At 43.9% G+C, this 18726-nt stretch overlaps 1 protein-coding gene and 1 long non-coding RNA gene across 6 annotated transcripts in view; both read right to left on the reverse strand.

Moving 5' to 3' along the window:
- LSAMP (limbic system associated membrane protein) overlaps positions 1-18726 on the reverse strand; it is a 1013573-nt gene that overhangs the window by 189919 nt on the left and 804928 nt on the right. The window lies entirely within an intron of this gene.
- The window catches only part of LOC114055087, a 22291-nt gene continuing 11594 nt past the window's right edge, over positions 8030-18726 (reverse strand). Inside the window, exon 3 of the long non-coding RNA XR_003570652.1 lies at positions 8030-8150. This is a non-coding gene — a long non-coding RNA (uncharacterized LOC114055087). The remainder of the gene's footprint in view (positions 8151-18726) is intronic.

The raw sequence follows: 18726 nt of genomic DNA on the forward strand, positions 1-18726 counted from the left end.
AGGATTCTCATTCTTTTTTGTACCTCAGAGGCTGGAAAGTTCTCTGGCTTTCCACAATGTGAATCACAGTAACTAAAGCAACATAAAGTTTTCTGTTTGTTCTGCACAATCGACCAGAAAGAAGGGTGTACCTGATGATCAGAAACCTGCATTATGGGACAGAAGACACACTCAACAACTTCAGAAAAGAAACCAAATTCAGGGGAGTGGCTGACTCGCTGGAGAGAGCAGAGCTGCCATTCATGTCCTTGAGGACATGGAGAAACTGGGTGACAGGAACTTCATGAAGTTCAACAAAGATAAATGCAAAGGCTTCTACCTGTTGAAATGATCCCCATGAAACACGGAAGGATGAGGATTTGCTGTCTGAGGAGTAGCTCTGAAGAAGACCAGAGAGTCCCAGTGAGCAAAAGTTGAAAATTAGTGTACCAGCACGCCCTTGAAGCAAGGAGGGCTAAATGCATACCTGGCTGCAATGATGAGAATGTAGCTAGCAGGCCAAAGTAAATTATTATTCCTCTCTACTCAGCACTTCTGAGGCCTTATGTGGAGCAATTTTGGGTTCCCAGAATATTTGGTTGGACATAAAAGAAAAACATTTTCATAATGAGGGTGGATCAGCACTGGAATGGGTGCCAAGACAGGTTGAAGTATCATTGTCTTGGGACATTTCCAAAATTTAACTGAACAAGCTGATCTAATGTTGAAGTTGGCCCCACTTGGAGCAGGGGCTTGGGTGAGAGACCTCCAAATCTCCTTTCCCACTGAAACTCTTCTGTGATTTCAAGGAGGATGCTGTAGTTCTTTCTTCTGTGTGGTATAGCAGTGGCTTGAAAGCTGAATTTGGAAGAGTAAATGGGAGATTTGCCCCACATCAGTCCCCAGAAGCCTCTTTTGAGGTTCAGAGCTCTGCCATCTGCCAGCCCTATGTGTGCAGGGGCCAGTACACAAGCTCTGTTCACCCTGCGGCCACACAGTCTCACCAAGGAAGATGTTGTGAATGGGCCACAAACTCCCAGGCACACATCTGTTTATGCAATCAGAGGATTTCTGTGCACCCCTGAAGGTATATGTTGTTCCCAAAATATGGAGGGATGCCCTTCTAAAAGGCAGGGAATTTTCCTGGGAAGAAACGGGTGGGCATATAGAAACTGTGTACTGATACTGAAACCCAGAGAGGGCTATGTCACAGTTGTTTCACTTAGCACAGAGAAAGAGCACTTCTGAGTTACATCACAGCAGTCACATAGCACACTTCAGTTTAGAATGTGAGAGCCTAAAGCCACCAAAATGGGAGACCCTGAAACCACCAGAATGGAACTGACAAGTAGGTCAGCCTGCAACTAGCCACTCTGAATTTAGACCTGACTCCTGGGATAATAATCTGGGATTCAAAACAAACTCAGAGAGTTATTTAATAGCTGAGAGAGGCGAGAATGTTGATTTTATATCTCCTTCAAAACACAGCTGTCCGTTATTTCTTCCTTCAAGTCATTACTCTCCTTTTATTCCCTTTTTCTTCCATTCGCAAACCTGAACTCCTCCTCTCTCCTCAATTTCCTCTGTACTGTCCCCTCTTTCAGCTGATTTCCGCAAGTTGCTTTCTTATTGCTTCATCCTTTGCAAACTTTCTGGCACTACCCTCACATCTCAGGAGCACCTGCAAACAACCACAGAGCTGCTTGCAGAGAGATTAGGAGGACCACTTGACAGGGCCAGGTCCAGCAGTTTCTCCTGGCTGCAGGAGGGACATGTGGCTGGACTCTCTAATGTGATGAACAACATATGAAGTGTGGAGTGATGGCCATATGTTGTAGTAATTCCTACATACACAATGGCCTCTGCAGAACAAACAGCTCCATGATGGAGGGCACTGACAGAAGTGCAGGCTCACAGGGGGCTTGCACTCAGGCACCCACCCTTCAGAGATGGATGGTAGAGAAGGGCAGAGATAGATGGTAGAGAAGGAGGAAGGTTTAAATTGGGTCTTGGAAGCGACTTACAATCATCTCTGGTTAGGTCAGACTGCAGCTGCATATGTTCAGTTAAAAAAAAAAAAAATAAAAGAAGAGTAACTTCCCTGACTGATAGGGGAAGGTAGGGGAAACCAGGTGACCCTTCAAAATCCATGAACAACCACATAACATGACATTTCAAGGGCTCTTGAAAGCTCCTAGGCCCAGGCCCACATTTTGGCACAAGTGCTGTGAATGACAATTACCTTTGCTGCTATTGGCTTTTGAATGACTGGCAAGGACCCAAAATTCTCCTGAGTCACCTTCCCCAGCAATTCAACAAGCCAAGGACCAGAAAAAACACTTGATGTAGCTGGGATTTCTCTGGTGACAGCAGGCAAGGAGAGGAAAATAGAGATTCTAAGCAGATTTCATGGGCTGGACCAGCTCCAGTTCTGCTTGGAAGTGAAGGGTATTAGGGTACATTTTCTGTGCTGCACAAAAGAGAAGAGTCAGCACTTTCATCCAGATGCTCAGACCCATGGGCCGGGCAGAAAGAAGACAGCTGCTCTGCTTCATACTTGAGCTTGCACAGAGAAGGAGAAAGGTAGAAAAATCCCTTGCTGAAGAACGGGGAAGGAAGGAGAGGAAGATGTGTCATATGAAAGAGAAAAGTAGAAACTGAGTGACTAATGGCACCACAGCTTAGTTGTCTCAAGTTAGAGTCTTAAATTGCCCACAGTGGGAGGAAAATCACTTTAACATCTCAATATGGCACATAAAACTACTGTTTAAAGAAAAAACCCCAACTGAATATTGTTAGAGAAGGGATGGAAATTAGATTGTTTCAAAGCTGACTGTACCAAGTTAGGGGTTGGAACTAGATGATCCTTAAGGTCCCTTCAAACCCAAACCATTGTTTGATTCTGTGCTTCTAAGTTGGAGTCTTCTGGTGAGAGGTAGGTGAGAATCCCAATGTTAGCTGACATACTGATGACCCTAGAGGTGAAACGCATCCACCACTGTAGCTTCAGTACTTCATCAAGCACTGAAAGCTCTCATCTTCTGCGGGGGGAAGAAATAGGAGGGCAAGCTCTAACATGATCCTTAGCCATCTCCAGAAGAGGTCCTGCAAGGCAAGAGAATGTATGGAGCCCACCTGGGTGAATTTTATTTGATCAGATAGCTTCTGATGGCCTTGGGAAACACAGTGTCAAGGAATAAGGGAGAATGGACATGGCAGGTTCTCACAGAATCAATAAAATCGGAATGGAAAGGCCTATAGGACACCATCAAATACACTTCCCAACTCCACAGCAGAATCAACTACGCATAAACAATTCCAGGGAAGAGCTTTTCCTAACCTCTTCTTGAACATCACCACTAAAGGAAACTCCACAACCACTAAATGAAACTCCTCACCCACAGGAATACCACACTTCCCTTCCACTTTGTGACTGTATTTGAAGAGCTAATATGACTTTGTGAGGTCTAGGGTAGGTGAGGCTGCTGTGGCAATGAGTAATTTTAGTAAGATGTTACAGAGTGTGCGAGAGCATTCTGAAAATGAACAGGAGAGACTGTGCAAATAAAGATGTCCTCAATCTTTAAAATGTTTTGTTCTTTCTCATTTTATGTGCTAGTAAGAATTCTGTGGTGAGTTGGCAACTAGTAGATAAAGTTGTTGACAACAAAGCCTTCAACTCAAAATTAAAGCCAATTCTGCAGTTGTAAAAAAAGAAAAAAAATGTAAAATAAAAAGATGGCAGGTTAATTGTGATAACATCATTAAATTTGTACCCAGTCCTCAAAGCACATCATAGTTATTTAGAGGCAAGTGATCTGGGGAATCAGAAATGCAAGTGATTACAGCATTTCACCTCTTGGGGTCTATTTTGCAATGAGACACAAATAAACTGAGTTTGGCAGTCAGAAATACTCTCTCACAAAATATTCTCCTACATCCCTGAGCTGATTAAAGGAACGATCTGGAAGAGAGAGGTCAGCGGTAGGCACACAGATAAGCGAGAGATGAGAGAAAACAGTGCTTGAGTCTATGTAGTCAATATCCTGGAGTTAATAAAAGTTCCTTACTGCAAACAGCTTCCTCTGAATGGCTTTTCACATCAGATCTCAGCAGACAGTGCTTATCTGTGACCACTTGTTAGATTAGGTCCCATAGCAGGTAGCATGCAGAATCTTGCATCTAAGTCTCCACGAAGACCCAGTCAGATTGCCTACAGCTCAGAAACGGCACAGGTGGGCAAGGAAAGGGTTCTCCACCCAGATCTTTTCACCTCTCTGGCAGCTGTCAGAGAGCAGTGACAAGGCTTCTGGTGTAGAGAAATGCTGAATTCCCTGTGCTGTCTGGACAAAGCACGGTTTTATCCCTGGTCAGCAGCAGTATTGGTCTTTCCAGGGTACACCTTAACCAAAATGGTCCCCAGAAAAGAATGGGAGGAGATAAATGGTTATGTAATTACAGCTTTCGACCCTCTCACACAGGCTAGGGGTATAAGAAATGCACCTACACTAATGTAATAAATTGCTCCTGACAATGGATTTCAACAGTGACTGCATCTCTAGTCCAAGTAACCGATAATGAGAATTGGCTGACAGCACAGGAGGGACTAAACTCTTCTGTAACATCGCTAAACATGGAATAGATGATGATTCACCAAGCATGGAGTTCATGTCTGGCCCCATGCCTGCTTCTGCCATTCAAACCATTCCCAGCAGCAGTGGAGGGGCACAGCATGGGGTCCACTGGTGACAACCATTAACATGAGTAGGACATTTCTCCATGTGAATGTACTATATGTCTCTTCCTGGCTTCCTACCACCTGAGTGCTTCCAGACTAGTTGAGATGATATGAAAAGGGAAGAGGGAACAGAGCCAAATCCTGTGCTTTAGCAGTTCTAGTTGCTAGGACTCATTCTAGCTGAGCACGGCAAAGGCACTGTATGGTTTGGTGAAGTTTCAGACTTTAGCTCCTCTCTTTGGCATAGCATACAGGGGTAGCACCAACACCAAGCTCCACGGGCAGTGTCTAGAATCCCTTCCTTCCATTGTTCCCTTGCTGCATCTATGGCAAGAAAGAACAATCCTTCCCACAAGCAAATAATGAGATGGGGAAAAGACAGGGGGCTTAACAGGGGCAAAATGCCATGTCCCACACAGTGAAGGAAGCCTAGGCACAGCTAGACTGGTACTCAGAACATCTGAATATGCCACTTTTAAAACCCCTAAAAGGGCAAGGAAAGTTGAGCACAGGCAATGTGTGGGATAAGGAAAATAGATTTCAAATGCAGTCCCTGATCACAGGCTACAGTGGTGCCAAAGGGAGATCTCTAAGACCCAGAGCTGAGAAGATAGCCTTAAATAATCCACCCATGGAGCTACCAAAAAAACTACACCTAACCTTTCCCTCTGCTCTGCATTTACCCTGGGGGACCAGCCACTCCCTAAAAGCCACACAGAGACTGGCAGCAAACACCCCTGGCAGAACACAAGGAGAACAATGCAACATAGCCAATACGCTGGTTCTACTGCTGTGTCCCCTCTTGGTTTAAATCAATAGTTTATGACATCTACAAGGGGAAACTGTAAATTTAATTTTGTCCCCTGCAGTGCGATTCATATCTTGTTTGCTGGTAACATAATGAATGTGTTTGCCCTCTAGACCCCCTGCCCAGTAGACCAATTTAAGGATAAAGGGAGAGAAAATAGCAAAGTACAATTAGGCAGGTCCATTAATGCTGGATTAGCCAGGAGCTCAGCTAAAGATAGCCTTACAACATACATGAGGGGCAAGGCAGAGAAGAAGACACAGGCCTGCAGAAGGAGAATAAAAACATTCTTAGCAATAATAACCTTACAGGTGACTTGAAGGTGCACACTGCCCGCTAAAAAACTGATAGAACCTTGCATCACCTGCCAGCCTAAAGCCACAAGACTGCAGATGCCTTGCCCCCCTTGATCTCATCAGTCACAATCTAGAGTATAACCCAAACTGCCCCAAAGGCTAGAGGTACACAAGGTAAACCCTTCTGAAACTCATAGGCTTAATTGCTCCTGGAAAAGCCACTTGAGGTTGTCACCATAGCAGTTAGAGTGTGCATGAGCTTGGAAATGCTAAGAAACCTTGCTGGATATGCAAATAGCAACCAAACAGTGGGGGTAGAAAAAGTGACAATACTTTGAAGCTAACAGAGAGGAGAGCATTGAAGAGCAATAGGGATGACCCAGCAGATGGGAGTCCAGGAAGAGGGTTTCTTGCATCAGGGTGCTTACTGGAACCAAGCTGGAGCGGTGGATGAATAAACCAGCTCTGATTGTGTGCTTCCTACTGCACAACAAAAAGCAAGACTTGATACATTCTTGTGAACAACCAGACCTTGCCAAAGAAACCTGACTTCATTGCCAATCCCTTTTTCCAGCTGGCATAACCAAGAAAACTCCAAATTAGTTTGGCTAGGTAGATAGGGCAAAAGAAATAATATTTTTGGCCAAAATCTAGAGACAAAGTTTGCAGCTAGGTCTTAGCTTTACAAAGAGATGAAGCACAAAAACACCACAAAACCCTAACGAAACAAACAAAAAAAGGGCCAACCCACTAACCTGTGGACAGGATATCCAAATGCCAAGGGATTTGGATCTATAAAGGCAGAGCGTAGAGTATTCAGTTCATGTCTCTCTACTTTGTGGTTACAAAAGAGTTGCAAATGCAGTATCTTTAACAACACTTCAGTGCTTTTGCTCTTTGAATTAAAACTAAGCAGTGCAAAAATGTATGGAAATTAAAAACAAAACAAAAACAAACACAACAAAAAAAAACACCAATAAAACTCTCAGCTCTCAGAGAAGGCTTAGGTGAGAGGCTGAGGACAACCTTGTTGTTTCTGCATTGATCTGCCCCCCTCTACTTTAAAACAGCTTCTTTTCCTGCTTTAAGTACCTTTTCAAAACGCCCTCCTCCACTCAGGTTCAAAGGCAGCTCCCTATGGATAGGCATTTTTAGATGGATACAGTGTGATCTTTAACAGTTGCTGCAAATTGGCTCCGAGGGCAACTTTCTATGTCAGTTCTGCCTATTTTCTCTACAAACAGAGAGACAGGGATGGAGAGGATGAGGGAAAAGGGCTTTACAAATAAAATAAACAATAGGAGAGTTGAAAGCAAAGTCACAGTGGAGTCACACATTCCGACCTGAAAACAGGGCTCCTCATCCCAGCACCATAAACAATCTCCCTGACATCAATTACGGATGCTGATCAGACACGCATGCGGGGAACTACATTCATACACAAATTTGCAGTTTGCACCGTTTGGGAGTGACTGGTTTGTGACACTCCCCTCAGATTGTAAATGACAGCTAACAAGCTGTGTGGAGGTGCCACATAATTAGGGGTACAAAAAAATATGGGCATCACTTGGCTGCATGTAAACCAGCCATCAGCAAAGCAGCTCAGGTTCAGCCCTCTCTCCCCTTCAGTTCATTGTGGTATCCTCAAATTCACCTCAAAATTTAAAGATATCGGATAAAACTGGGCAGAACGATGGAAAACCACATCCATATTTGGACTGCATAACAACACGGTATTCTGGACACTGCTATCTTAATCTATGCTCTACTATATTGTTTGAGGGCAAGACTGAAGGGAAACATTATGGTTAGGATCAGAGAGAATACAGAGGGAAAAACCTTTTAAGTGCATTGGGTTTGTAATGGGAAAATACAGCTCATCTCTACAGAGAAACTGTTTGGTTTCAGCTCATTGAAAATGTTGGGCATGTTACTAGACAGCAGATGCAATCACTGTCCCTGGGACTGGAGCAAACATTACTGTCCAATATGCTGCTACACTAAAGCTTGGATGAATGATACAGCTGCAGTCTGTGCAGGGATCCTGCTGGGTTCATAAAACACTTTAGATTGGAAAAGAGCTCTAAGATCATCTAGTCCAACTATTTACCTGACACTGCCAACCCCACCACTAAACCACGTTCCCAAGTGCAACATCTACATATCTTTTAAATACCTCCAGGGATGGTGACTCCACCACTTCCCCAGGCAGCCTGTTCCAGAGCTTGACAGCCCTTACAGAGAAGAAATTTTTCATAATATCCACTCTAAACGTCCTCTGGCACAACTTGAGGCCCTTTTCTCTTGGCCTGTCACTTGTTGCCGAGCCCTGCCTCCCACAATCTCCATTCAAATAGTCGTAGAGAGTGATAAGGTCCCTGGAGCTCCTTTTCTGCAGGCTAAACACCCCCAGCTCCCTCAGCTGCTCCTTATAGGACTTGTGTTCCAGACCCTTCATCAGTTCCGTTGCCAGTCTCTGGACATGCTCCAGAATCTCAATGTCTTTCATGAAGTGAGTCTGTAGCCTTGTCAAGAACAACAACAATTAAGTGAAGGCCCAAAGTTCCGCCTTCAACAGAAATGCAAAATCAGGGTGTGCATTAGTACTGAAGAGCTAATGGTTGTCTGTGTATCAAAGTTTAACAGTATGGTGCCACTGCTGTCCTTGCACCCCATGTTGGTGCTTGCATTCCCTTGCCAACACAAGGAACTCTGACCATGCACTTACAGCACCAGTGCCATGTTGTCAACACTGCCTGAATTGGCAGCTTCTGGTCTGTCCCTGAAGATAATGGGTATGGGAAAGGATGACTGTGTGGAAAGGATTTAATGGGGAGCATGAATTTTCTCTCCTGCAGTACTAAGCAGAAAAAGCAAACTCTTTTTTCCTCCAGTGGCCTCCATCTGTCTGTCCAGCTCTTGTCCCTCACACACACATCTTCCTCTGTCCTTACACTACGATTAAGTTTTGCAGAGTTTTGTCCTTCCAGGATAATGTTTCCTGCCCATTTTGAGAGCCCAACATACTGATTAAACACTTCTTGGTCTTCACAGTCCCATACTTTCTAGTACTGACAGTTTAATTTCCAGACTCCAAGTTTTTCTGATTCAAAAAATGCCAGATTGTGCATTGTCATGGCTAAAATCAAATTGTTCCCATTTATTTCCCTGAGTTGGACAGCTGTCTGAAGACTTTTTTTTTTTTTTTTTTTAAGGCCCAAAAGATTATTTCCTAGTATCTGAGGTTGCAGTTTGTAACTATCATTGACATCAAGTCCAGATTCTCTACTATTACCCATTAAGAAAACAAAAAAAACCCAAAACTTATTCAATTTTTTTTCTGTTAAGAAATATTCAAAATTGCTTCCAAACATTATCAACCTCACCTATGATAAACTGTACATAATTATCAACAAATAATAAAAATAAAAACAAAAAATAAAAACAAATAAAAATAAAAATAAGGACTTGGTGATTCAGGTTAAGAACCAAAAGTATCAAAAAGGAGATACAGAGAGAATAGAAGCAAGGGGCACATTACTCTGACATGGTTATTCTGGTAACAGCTGCAGTTGGCAAGGGCTCCTATTTTACTTCTCTATTGGTGGATAATATTGTATTTGCTAGTATTAGGTGACTAGAACAATAAAAGGAATTGGTTAACAGCTTCAGAAACAAAAGATCTGAGTGTGAATAGTTGTGGTTCATTCTCTAATGACACTTGTTACTTTTGAACATTTGACAGCTTGCCGGGTGTCACATGAAAATTTGTGAACTGCTAAGGTTTCATGATTTGTAACACAAAGGCTGATTCTAACCAGACAGCAAGCTAGTTGTTATTCACAGGACTGGCCAAAATAATTAAAATAAATTAATTCCCGTGCATGATAAATTTTGAAGTGCTGTAATTTGTCCTCATGTTTTATTACAGTCTTTTTTTTTTTTTTTTTCTTGCAAGTAAGAGCCACTCCTGAGCAGATAACAGTCTTGTCATTAAGTTGTTTGGTACATGCAAAATACAGGTATAAGTCTCTGCCTGATTTCTGTACAAGAGTTTGGTTAGAGTTTTCTACAAACAAAATCCTCACTCAAGTTAGTGACCATTTTAACCCTGTCTATCGCCTTTTCACCAGAAATTTAAATACCAAGCCTAAAAAGCCAAAGATGACTGCACATAAAAACACATGTTTCTGTAAAATGTTTCCATTTTGACATACCAGTATTTCAGGTGGAAAAAAAATATTCCAACAACCTAATTAAAAAAAGAAAAAATCTGACCAATATTATAGGTACCCAGTCGAGAGAGACAACAATTAGCATGGTATTCAATTAACCAATAAAAGAGTGTGAATACTAAGCAAGTAATGATTCACTGAAGCAAACATTTTGTAAAAAACAGCTGGAGGCCTGAAAATTACTCTTTTTTAGTGAGCACTTACCAAGCCCTAAAACACTGGAAGAAAATCTGAAGCTGCTTACAAACAAATTGCTTACTGAACAGTGACAATGCTTTAACACTCCTCTGCTTTTGTCATATCCTTATTCTTCTCACCATCACCTCCGAGTAAAAACTTCCCCTAGTATTGGGTGCTGCAGGCTGTAACAACAGGAGAACCTGGTCCTGACAAATCAGATTCGTAACTAATATTTCAGGTTTCTTCAGCACTGGGCTAGAGGGTCAATAGTGGCTTGTAAGGACATAGTGACATCACTGAATCAGTCCATGAGTTACCCTCACTTCAGCGATCAGGTCTCACAAGTAACATTGCTCCCATTGGATTCTGACACAACAAATGTCCCCAGTCTTTGAAAAGGGAGAGACAAAACAGTGCACACTAAAATGGAGCTGCCACTGAGCCTGTGGGCACAGGCAAATGGATTTTATCATGCTGCTGAGAAAAGACTATTACCCCAGGCCTCGCTTGCAAAGCTGGGAGGTCTCACTTTCAGAGCACGCGCTGAAAGATCACAACTCATACCGTAACCCCCTCACCCCAAACCAGACAGTTCTCTACCCATCTAATGCCAATTGTAGAAGGCAAAACTGGACAGTGGATTATTAATTAATGCTTGTGAAACACATTGGAAGGATGTGAAATGCCCCCACTGCTCCAGCGTGCCGAAGCAGAGATGCTGTGCTCAGTCCCCTACTGCCTGCATGCACCAGGCTTCATTGTTTACTGTTTCCTAGCTGAAGGGACAGAGGTCACTTGTTATTTAAGGCAGGCAAAGCTTGGTTCTTTACTGAGTTGGAGGAAAGAAGAGTCTATCCCTAGAGCACAATGAGAAAGTATGAGTGAAACACCTAATTCTCTGTGATGACTCCGTAGGAAGCCAGGGTCTGGTATAAATCCTTCCTTGTCTAAGCCTGCCTCAGATGCCTGGACAACTGAGCAAGACACCAGCTCATGTAGAATGCTTGTTAGAGCATGGAAATTAATGCAAATGTACCAGGTCTCAGGCTACCAGTATAATGACCACCCTTGAAAATGTTTTCTCAACGATGTTTGATCTGTACTGCAAGGCACAAAACAGGTTTTGGGACACGTCACCTGCTTTCTAAATTGAACTTCAAAAACTACTGTGGAAGTTCAACCTGTTCCATACAGCTTGAGCTAGGCAGTTGCCCTGCTACCAAGGGGCCAAATTACCCCTGTGGCACTAAGTGTACAAGTACTGGTTCTCCAGAGAAATATTACAGTGGTCTTAATCCTGGATGGCTGAGACTCCAGTGATTGTGTGAGACCCGCCTACCAACTGAGAGGGAATACCCTACAAGCCAGCACCTAGATGGAGAAGTGCCCATCTTGGAGACTCAGGAGCCTGTTAGACAAGTTGTTTCAGTGGCGAGGCCAGTAGGTAGAGAGGCTGTAGAGTCTGGACCCTGTTCTCATGTCAAAGCAGGCTAGTTTAGGTAGAGAGGAGCATAAGGAAGATGCTGGCTGGTTGCTGTGGAAAATGAAATGTGCTCCATCTTTGGCCTTGGTGATCTATTTCTGGTCAGGGTGAAACACATTTAAATGTGATGTGGGGATTGCTGAGCAAGCCACTTGGAGTTACATGTGCCACTGCTGGCTCAGACTGATGCATCATCTCCTATCCAAGCAGAGGTTTAAGAAACAAATGATACATGCTCAGAAGCCGACCTCCAGTAGCATGGGAAATGAGAAAGAACACAAACCTCAGTGAAGAAGCTGCAGGAAGAAAACAGTTCACTGTGTTTCCATGGCCAGAAGAATTCATGAGGAGAATCTTATTGTTGTGTTTGCCTGTGTTTCCTCCTTGAGTCGGCGATTTCTAATGCTCTGTCAGCACATCTGTCTTACTCTTTATTCCTCTGTTGCCCTCCTGGTGTTTCACTGCTTCTTCTCTGGCACTGGAGGCTATTAAGCTTCACCTGCTCTGGTCAGCAAATGAGCCAGCAGCATATCTCTGCACTTTCACAGCTAGTGACTGAACCCAACACTTTGATGGGTCAGTTTTGGAACAGAAAAGCAGTATGGGAGAGGGAGGAGACTGAATTTAGCTCCAGAAGGAAAAGGAAATGCCATTGAAGGTGATAATCCTGCAGTAGTGAGTAAAAGCATATGTGTTCCACCGACTGTGGGTTCATTGCAATTTTGGTGTCAAACACAAGAACAACTGGTGTTCCTCACCTAAAGCCTTTTTCCTTGTGTCCCGTGGTCCCAGACAGCTACTTTATCATCTCCACTGCTTGAATAAATCAGGATGGGAGCTAGCTGGGTTTGATCTCTGAGGCTCCAAATATAAGCCCTTGCTCAGCATGTCCAGCATCGATGTGGACCAGCAAGTTCTCAAGTGCCGACAAAAGCTCTGCCTGGGCAGCAGCCCCTTCCTGTTTCCTGCACCATAACCTCTGCAAATGGCTCACAGCTCTCCTTGGGGTGGCTTTCCAGAAAGGTGATAAAGAGGACATCAGAACCACCTCTCTCTGCAGCTCCTGCCATGTAGAGCCTTGTAGAAACAGCTCATTTTAATAGCTGCATGTTAAGATTTGTTATATCCTTTTCATTTTGCCTGTGTTCACTCCAAAGGCAAATGCAGAAGCAAGTCCCTAGGGCTGGTCATCTTGTGTTCACAGAAATAAATACCAGGGAAAGGGAAAAGACATTGAGCAATGACTTTGTGTGGCAGAGTACTTGCATGGAAATGCAGATGGAGTTATGGGGAAATGGCAGCAATAGAAGCAGGCAGGGTGTGCTCAGGGGTAGTGCTGGGAAGATGCAAACAGATAGGTCCAGAGGGTCACTAAATTCAGGTAAGGGTGTCGCCGTGACTGGCAGCAAGAGCGAGAGCAGATGACAGTAACATGTGGAGGGTGGTGACTGGGGGGGTAAGTTGGACAGTGAGGCAGGGCAAGCACTGCTGGTGGTGTGTGAGAGGGGAAACTGTAAGCATGCAGAAGAATTTATTTCTGAACCTTTCTCCATAAAATGCTGCAGGGAAGCACAAGTTAACTTGTTTGCTTAAGTTCTTAACTTGTGGGCTTAAGTTCTGAAAATGACCTTTTCCTTGAGTATTTCCAGAACACAAAAGCTGATTCTTTAGCCTGTGTGGGACAGAAGAGAAAAGAGGATGGGGAAGAGTGACAGAGCTCCAAAATGTGCAAATGCTGGCAGCAATACAGAATATCAGGACAAAATTGTTATTTGCGGAATGGTACCCGAAGTGCTTTGCTCTGCAACTTTGCTGTTAAATGCTGTACTTCTAGAGGTCACCCTAACCTAATTAAGTCTCTGTATCTGGTTAAAGCAACAGCTGCACACTACAACACGAGTTCAGGGACGGCTGAAACCAAGAGACATGTCTTGTTTCTCTAGCCATAACTGAGTTGCCCAAAGGGAGACTCACTTTGGACAACTGCTGAGAAACCAGATTTGTGTTTTGGTACAGCTGTGCAGCCAGTGTGGCTGGGAACATGACACTTGCTGTTAACTCCCAGCATGCCAAATGGATATGTAGGCCTGTTGGCTGGAAAATGCAACATGTGGTGGAGAGCCCCAGACAGCTGCACTGCATCATTCTGTTCTGGCCCTTCAGGAGGTGACCCTGAATACACTGTCTTTGAGTTCCTGTTGTAAGACACCAGAGGCTTGGAGCTCTTTCCATGTCAACACACTTGCTGAGATAAGAAGTCTTGACAAGAGGAATTTCACTGTTCTAAAAAGAGAAGGACCAAGAGTGTACGATCAGAGTTGAGTGCAATGCACTGTGTGACGTGCTTAGCATTTGTAGGACATGCACAGAGCCTTTTGCATGGAGCACAACAGTCCCATCAGTGGGTTCCTGTATGCCTCATTTGCATAAGTTAGCTTGGAGCAGATCTTGACATCCCTTTTGTCTCATCTTCTGTGCCGCCTTCTGCCCATGACAAACACCAAACTACCAGTACTATAATATACTGCTTTATGTTAGGAGGTAGCTCAAGAAACTCAGCAACTTTGCAGAGTAATGCTGAGAAAACTATGATATGACCACAGCCATAAGAGAGTCTGCATTAGGATGGACTAAAATTGTCCTGTCAGAAACATACAGATGATGCACTAAACCATACTGGAGAAAGCAAAGGTAAGGAACGCAAGTAATCAGCTTCCTTGCAGCAGTTTCCTTCTCCTTATTTATAGCCACTCTATGATTCAGTCAGACTGGAACTGTGAGTGCAAACACGTTTTCTTTGCTCCTGGCTCTCCTTGGACTTCATTTGCACAGCAAAGCATCACCCAGTGCCAGAGATTTATGACACGCTCAAAGCCTAAACAAGGCTGGATCTGAACAGCCACATATCCTCCAATTTCATGGTGGGAAACATGCCCCTAGTGGGCTCCCAAGCAGCTCATGTCATATTCACTGATCCTGACTGCACCTGTGCAAATAGAGATGCAAGTCAGCCTAGTCCTAAGAGGCAGAGACTCAGCAAGCTTAAGCTCAACTTCAAACCTAGGAAAAGCTACTGGATGGATCTAAACTTTTGTCAGCAAAACTTCTGGGCCTAGAGACTAACAAGCTTGCACAGACTCAGATCCAGTGCCAAATATGGTAAACCAACTCTTCGCACTTCATGCTTGTAACAGTCAGTGACACCGAAAAAACAGTGGCCAACCCGTCTCCTCCTGAAAGCTTGTGAAATACTTGTCTGGGACTCAAGGTTTCACAGCTGATGTTGCCCTTCATCAGGATGATCCCAGTCTTCATTGTTTCTATACGGTAGCACCCTCTAAGCTTCAGTGCAGACCACGATTTTGTTGTCATGGGGCTTGTATAAAAGCTCAGCAAAATGAGATTTCCTGCCCAGAACCTGCTCTAATACAGTCATTCACAGTTCCCTCTACTGCAGACACAAGCTTCTCTTTCTTCAACCTCTCCCCACAACTACCACAGCCCACAAGTGATAAATGAATTTATAAGAGAGGAGTCTGTCCATCTCTTTTTTTTTTCAAAGCCGGAGAGAAAAGTAATGATCTTGTTCTGGAAGAAAATCAAAGGCTGCCAACAACAGCATGATATGTCAGCTCTTTTAATTTCATTTATTTATTTATTTTATCCAGTTGCTTTAATCCTTGAAGTTTAAAGGCAAAGAATGAATGCAACGTGATGGAAAATGAAGAGCATGTGACAGTATCAAAGAACGAAACCAAAGGAAAGGGTGTGTGTGTGTTGGGGGAGCCTTGTTAGGAGACACATTAAGGCAATCCAGCTGATAGATGAAGCCTTTTATAAATGAAGAGTAAAGTCTTCGTGCCACTCTTTATCTTTCTTTTTTTTTCTTTTTTTTTCTTTTTTTTTTTTTTCTTTTTTTTCCAACTGTTGTCTCTCTCTTTTTTCCCTCCTATTGTTTTCCTATCCTGCCTCTCCTCTTGTAGTCTCCTACCATAGGTCTCACTTTACATTTGAACTGAAGGGCTGCTGTGGTCATGGCATTACAAAGTCTCCCTCTGCCCAGCTGATGACCGTAGAGTCTCTGCTTCAGCAAGCCATGGTAGTATCTGCCTCTGTGTAGTATCTGCCTCTGTGAGACCCCCAAAAGAGACTAAAATTCACCTTATTCCAGTCAGGCTAGGATGCTGGTTCACCTGAGTGTCTTGGAGCTATAAGCAAGGCATGGAAATCAATCACAGGCAGTGGGAGGCTGGCCTCCAGAGGATTTCGGTACAGAGGTGGGATAAATGTAGCACACAAGAGTTACTGTGCTGTATATGGAAGCTGCAATAGAGAGGCAGGTAGGGGGAAAGCAACCCAGAACTGCCTTTTATCCTTGAGAGAAGAGCAGAAAGACAAGGAAACCGAATCACCACATTCTTCTCTTTCTGTCATAGTTTTGACAACCCCAGGAAACAACTCCACTGCAGAAACTGCTGTTGGGTACTGTTTATGATGAGATTCAGCATGAGTGACTCAGTTCTCACTGTCTCACATACACACAGAGCTTATTATCTGTGATCTTTCTACCTACTGCATGTAAATGTCAGGTCTGCCTCCTTTGAAGTCTCTTTAGCTTGGCCAAACAGGAGAGTTTTCCACAGACCCAATTTCCCCCAGCAGCCTTCATGCCTTGCTGCAGCTTCTCTCTCCTAGCAGAGTTTGCATAGCCTCACATACCAGTCCACACCTCTGGCCCTGGTGGTTTCCAAACCTGGTGTCACACCCTAGCAGAGCCCAGGTCATGATGTCTCACTGCTCATTGGCATGCAGAGTTGGGGGGGAGCTATCTTCTCTTCCCCTTTCAAAGACTGATTCTTCAAGATCCCAAGACAGAGTTTAAATTTGACTCTCTTCCAGCTTTAGACATATTTGACCCCTTATCCCCAGAAAAGTTTGTCATAGTTTAACCTCAGCCAGCAACCAAGAACCACACAGCTGCTTGCTCACTCCCCACCAGCAAGATCAGGGAGAGAATTACAAGGGCAAAAGCTAGAAAACTCATGGGATGAGATAAAGACAGTTTAATAGGGAAAGCAAAAGTTGTGCATGCAAACGAAGCAAACCAAGGAATTAATTCATTGCTTCCCATGGGCAGGCAGGTGTTCAGCCATCTCCAGGAGAACAGGGCCCCATAATGTGTAACAGTTACTTGGGAAGACAAACACCATCACTCCAAACATTCCCCACTTCTTCCTTTTTCCCCCCAGCTTTATATACTGCGCATTATGCCATGTAGTATGAAATACCTCTTTGGTCAGTTTGGGTCAGCTGTCCTGGCTGTGTCTCCTCCCAGTATCCCACGCATCTCCAGTCTCCTCACCAGCAGAGCAGTACAAAAACCAGAAAGGGCCTTGTCTCTGTGTAAGCACTGCTCAGTAATAACAAAAGTGTATCTATATTATCAACCTTTTGTTCAGCACAAATCCAAAACACAGCCCCATCCTAGCCATTTTAAAGAAAATTAACTCTACTCCAGTCAAAACCAGCGAAACGTTCCTGTGAGGTCTCAAGGTCACAGACTCATCATATAGAGAGCGGAGACTGTTGAGTGGCTGAGCAAGCAGAGGGGCAACCCCAGCTCCCCCCTATCCAGAAGAGCTCCCGTGATGGGGACTAGCAAAGGGAAGAGGGTTAGCACACACAGGGCAGGTATTTTAAGTTCCGTCAACATCAGGCTGCTGGGTGAACCACTTTTAACCATGCTTCTGTCTCTCCAATAGCGTGGGAAGTGTGACTCCCTAGCACCACAGATGGGAATGATGGGTGGAGTGGCAGATTCTGTGTTGAGGCTATTGCACTCTTATCAGTCTCTCTGGTTTTCTAGTTCCTGGAGCATGTTGCTTAGGATTCGTATGGAAGGTCTCCCGGTCTTAAAGTAGACTAAGCAGACTTCAAAGAGCCTGTTAATTTCACTACAACAATAATAAGACCAGTCTGTCTCACAGAGTGGCAGCAAGCCTTATATTATTAATTTTTGGAAGGTGCAAGAGATCTGAGATCTTTGCAAGAAAGCGGTGTAAAAAAGGCTCAGAACATTTATTTTTTCCAAGGTGCAGTTTTCCTTTCCTTCCCCAGTCCTAAAGGAACAGGGAAAAAGAAAGAGGAGAGACCGAAGGACAAGTGCCACAGAGCAGGCACAAGTCAAGGTGGACATAAGATAACAGAAAAGGCCACTGGAAGTAGGAAGGGACTTTTTGCCCCAAGACTGCAGTGACATGCAGTGTGCACCAGAGTCACGCAAATGCGTGCCAGCAGGACCTGGGTACCAGTCCTGGATCACAGTCACTCCAAGGTGCAGAGCGAGACAGGAGACACATGATGGACACCATATGCCAAAAGAAAAAAAAAAAGAAAAAAAAAAAAAAAGGAGGCAAACTTTCAAAACATATTGACTGTCAAACAGGAATCTGGAACAATTAAATGTGATACTTAATTAAACATCTCTACTCCCATGGAATGCAAGATTTACCTCCTTTCTCCTGTTTAGTACAGGAAGCCTGAGATAAAACCTTCAAGTTAAGAGCAACTATACCCTGCTGAGAAAAGTGATGGAGTGCTATGCTCCAGAGAACTTAACCAGGCCCCAGAAAATGTGGAGTTGACACTTAAAGAGTTTTCTTATTACTGCTGCTGTTATTATTATTATTATTATTACTATTACTGTTTTCCCTGACACTAAAACTCTTCTTGTCATGTTCCCAGAGGGAGATAAATGGTATGTGCCTGCATTTTAATGGAAATAAATGGGGCCACTCAACTTTCCTGATGCATAGGGTTCAAACACTTTGTGCTGGAGGAACTGTTGAAGGCAGGCACACTTCAGTGGATGCTGGGGAACCTGTAGGGCTCATGGATTTTGTTCAGGAGAAAAACGTAAATGTAGGCCTTGGGGATGCATAATCAGGGTTCTGCTCTGCTACTGACTTGACTAGCTTGGACAGGTTACTTAGGTTCCTGTGCTCTGG

The sequence above is a fragment of the Empidonax traillii genome, unplaced genomic scaffold (genome assembly GCF_003031625.1).
Source record: "Empidonax traillii isolate 1590-97213 ecotype Southwest subspecies unplaced genomic scaffold, ASM303162v1 scaffold46:size3806547, whole genome shotgun sequence".
Lineage (NCBI taxonomy): Eukaryota > Metazoa > Chordata > Aves > Passeriformes > Tyrannidae > Empidonax > Empidonax traillii.